This window comes from Poromitra crassiceps, assembly GCF_964638095.1.
Source record: "Poromitra crassiceps genome assembly, chromosome: 15".
NCBI classification, from domain to species: domain Eukaryota; kingdom Metazoa; phylum Chordata; class Actinopteri; order Beryciformes; family Melamphaidae; genus Poromitra; species Poromitra crassiceps.
The window spans coordinates 9,622,749-9,627,286 of NC_139634.1; positions in this window are offsets into that span (position 1 = coordinate 9,622,749).

Genomic DNA, 4,538 nt, shown 5'->3' on the forward strand with positions numbered 1-4,538 from the left:
ATCACCTTCAACTCTTTTGACGTTTGAATTTTGATTAACAATCAGTCCAAACAGCCATCTGATGCTATAACAGATTTGTATGAGATAAACTGAGACATAATTGAGAAAGTTGTTGATATCGCATTGAGACTCAGCTATCATATTTCTTTTAGCTGAGACTATAGAAATAAGACAACTGTAAGACAATTTAGAGAACTCACACAGGGATCAGATATAGACCGAACCATGTCGAACTATTTCTCAGGAGCAACAATTGAGAATGAGAAAATGCTCTTGGTCTTGACTAGTGCTCATTTTTGTCTAGTTCAATTGGCACAAGACAACAGTTTGGGCGGCCTAAGTGCAGAAGTGATTCTGGACCTGTAAGCGAGCAGTCCCGATGCTACTGTGCTGTTTTCATAGTGCGGTGTGCAAACAAAATTTACTCATTTACTCAGTGTACATTTAAAAATATTCAAGTAAGAGTAAAAGTATAGCATTATAAAAATACTTAAAAAGTACAAATCCTCCAAAAAAACTATTATACTTTATATATATATATATATATTAAAACTACTATACTTTTACTTACTCATTATAATGGAGAGTGATGGGGAAAAAACTGGAAAAATGCAATGCTGAGGTCAATGACCTCTCAAGGTCACCAGAGGTCAGATAGAAAGTGTTTCCACGTCTGAAATAAAACCTTGGGCTATGTAGATTATACGCTGAAAGTTTCATGCTTTAGTCATAAAATGCACACTTGGTTTGCTTATCTGCCCCACTAATACACAAAAAGAAGAGGATGAGGAGTGTACTTTTTTCATCTTGGCTTCTGGTAACATTTTAATGATGTGCTCCCCCCTCCGCCCCTTCTGTTCAAAGTACATCATAACACGATTTTAACAAAGGCGTTCACATAAAAAAAAAAATATATATATATATATTTTATTGATTCATGTTTTTCTTGTGACCCTGTTCCTCCCTGGCTGGCTGCTCTCAAGTTTCCAGAACACACTGCAGATCCACTCCAATGAGCTCCTTAAACTCCACCGCTCTGTCAGGTCCTGATGGAAATCCAGCCTAAATACAAGTCCTATTTTATTGCTATATCAGCTTGATCACTTCAATACAGAACTGTGAATAACAAATGACCCCGCTGCTCCATGAGGGGCTGCTGGAGAGCAAGTGGAGGCAGAGTAGAAGTACGCTCACCTGATGATGGGTCATAGGGTTGAGTGGAGTCATACTGAGGAGTACACACGTTCACATTTCAGCGTGCTGAAGTGAGGAGATGAGTAGCTATGTGACACAACAACATGCCACATCACAGACCTGATCGACTGCAAATGTGCACAGAAGTACACTAGTACAAAAGTACAAATGGTGCATCATGTGGAGGGAGAAAGACTGAATGTTCTGAAGCAGAGCCATGGAGATATAAGAGTTGCATCATCTCCATTCACTCTAATCGTCTAATGGAACAGTTTTTTTTTACCTCACAACAGTTCCCAGAAGTAAAGTTCTGTATTAAGCAGCGCTGTTGATTTGCAGCAGAATGGACCATTTGTGATGTACTTTCAAAGGGTAAGATGTTTAGACTCGCTGGCCAGCCTCCCCTCCCTACCGGGAGAGGAGTCTGGCGCCGCAGGTCTCCATAACTGGGATAAACCCTCCCCTGCTCTACTCTGCTTCCGGATGTCCGCTCCCGGCTTATTACAAGCTCTGTCATTGGCTCCGACCATGTCAATCAGAGCGGCTTCCGCTCCCTCCTCCCTGTGTGTCGCTGTAAACAGTGCCCTGCCGCCTCAGTGAAAACAACAACGCTAACTAGCTAGCAAGCTAACGGCAGAAACCTACACGCTAGCTCGTTGCTACACGCTGAAAACGGCAAGTTGGATTGTTGGAAACTATTTTCCAAGGGCACTGTCGCTAAGCGCCGCCCATCGCAATCCCACTATGGAGACCTGCGGCGCCAGACTCCTCTCACGGTAGGGAGGGGAGTCTGGCCAGCGAGACTAGACGTTTATAGCGTCACTCTTTCTTCTTGTATATCACTCTGGTCTGAAGGTCTTCTTTTGCACAATGAGTGCATCAGGCCCAGGTGCACCCAACGACCCCAACATAAGGCTCCTGCAAGGCGGGGGCAGGAGAGTGGGAGCAGGGCCGGCCCTGCACATCTCAGGGCCCTAAGCTAGGATAGGTTTGGGTGTATAGACATTTATATTACAATTATTTTAAGCTGAGATACTCTTTGGATTCACAAGTCTCAGCTTTCTTGCCCTATACCCAACTTCTACAGTTCCATGACCGTTTAAGCCAGTGGTTCTCAAATGGGGGTCCGTGGCACTTTGCCAGGGGGTCCGCGAAAAGTTTTCAGGAAAATAAAGATAACAACTTTTTTTTGTGTGTGCAAAAGCTACATAGTTAAATGAAAATATTGTATGCTTTAAATCTAAAATGGTTCATGGATTACATTCTAATTCAAGAAACCTATCAATTTAAAAGTCAAGCACGTTACCGTGGAAACAATTAAGCTTAGCCCAAAATCATTTTATATTTTCTATCTTGTAAGGGGTCCTTGGCTGAAAAGCATCTGGTTTAAGCACCACAGTGTGCAGAGATATGGAAAGAAAGAAAAAAGCAGAGAATAACATATTTTCACTGCATGCTGTGTCTTTCTGACCCTGGAGCTCTTAAACCCTCTGTAGCTGATTATGTCACACATGGCTATAAAGACTTCTGTGGTTCTAATGAGTCCAATTTAATCTTGTATATTTTGTATCGCTTTTCTGTACTTACTTGGAAAACTTTTACCTTCACCATAATTACTACAGTATTACTCTGTAAAGCACTTTGAACTGCCCCCATCAGTGCACAAAATGTGTTATACAAAAGCTGCCTTGCCTTGCCTACTGTAAAAATAAGTGTCAGACAATGCTAATTATGGTCACATTCAAGCCATAAGCCATGTGGAGCACTTAGCACTACACAACAGGGCTTTCTAGCATTTAAGCTACTTACATCCAGCCTCCATGCCATTTGGGTAAGCTACATGGGGGCAACATGAACAATATGACAGCCCTTTCATTTGTAAGAAAGGGCTGCATCTTGATAGCTGTCAAGTCTAAAGGTGCACCCTGGATGGATCATGATTTAAAGTGCTTAACGACACAAAGAGACCAATCTAAAAATATTTCCTTGACATCAGGTTCAGTTAGTGAGAGAAAAGCATAATGTAGACTGTGGAATCAAGTCACCAAATTGAACAGGGTGAAAAAGAGAGAATTGTATCAGCAAAGAATACGTCTAATATGACTATGACGTCTAAAAGCTATAGATACATTACTTACATTACTTACACTTACCGTGTGTGTGTGTGTGTGTGTGTGTGTGTGTGTGTGTGTGTGAGAGTGTGAGTGTGAGTGTGAGTGTGTGTGTGTGTGTGTGTGTGTGTGTGTTTGTGTGTGTGTGAGTGTGAGTGTGAGTGTGTGTGTGTGTGTGCGAGTGCGAGTGCGAGTGCGAGTGCGTGTGCGCGTGCGTGGTCGTGCGTGGTCGTGGGGGAAAATGGGAGGATTTCCCCCACGCTGACCCATTGACCACACGTCTGACTATGACGAGACACCGCCTGAATGTGTTGAATGATATTATGGATCTTGATCTTTGATCGAATTGGATTTGGTTCTGATATTCATCCATCCAGGACTAGAACAGCCACTGGACTACTGTCGCTTTGCCCTAGAACTAATGCAATGAGAAAGACTGTATTGTATAGAGCCTTTTCCTTATGGAACACACTTCCTCTGGATCTTCAAAACATTCCTGGGAAGATAGAATTTAAGAGACGAGTAAAATCACTTTTGACTCTGCACCTCTTTTACCATTACTATTCGGTTATCTAAACTCCTACCTACCATGGAGCAAGCAGCCACATGGTTGGTGGTACCTACAGTACCTATTCTTCTGGATGTGTAGTTTCCGTCACTAATATCAGTCCAGAAGCTCAACTCTGGCTTAAAAATTGAGCGTGTGAGAGAGTTGGTCAAAAACAGACCTCTGCCATCTTCATCCCACAGGGGGCCCCTGGCAGCTGCGGGGCCCTAAGCAGCTGCTTAGTTTGCTTATAGGGAGGGCCGGCTCTGAGTGGGAGGGTCGTCACAAAAGCAACAATGTTATTAGATGGGGGAACATGGGACAAAATCTTATCAAATGGGGGTCCGTGGTCTTAATTTGCGTCAGTTTCAGGGTCGTTGACAAGAAAACGGATGGGGTGATGAATCAGGAGACGCACGTCATAACAGACGTCACGCTTAATATATGTTGGGAACTGACTGGCTATTGTGATATGAGGTCATGTGACAGGGTCTCCATTTCTTGAAACATGGCAATTGTGACTGTCTTTTGCATTCACTTTCCGTCAGGCTGTGAGATCGAAGAGTGATCCTGATTATCAGCCTGTCAGACTGTACAAATTGAAGTCGTTCAACTGTCATATTGTTCTCCGACCTGCCTCTGACGCCGGACTGACGACTAACAAAGCGAAGCAGAACATTTTAAAG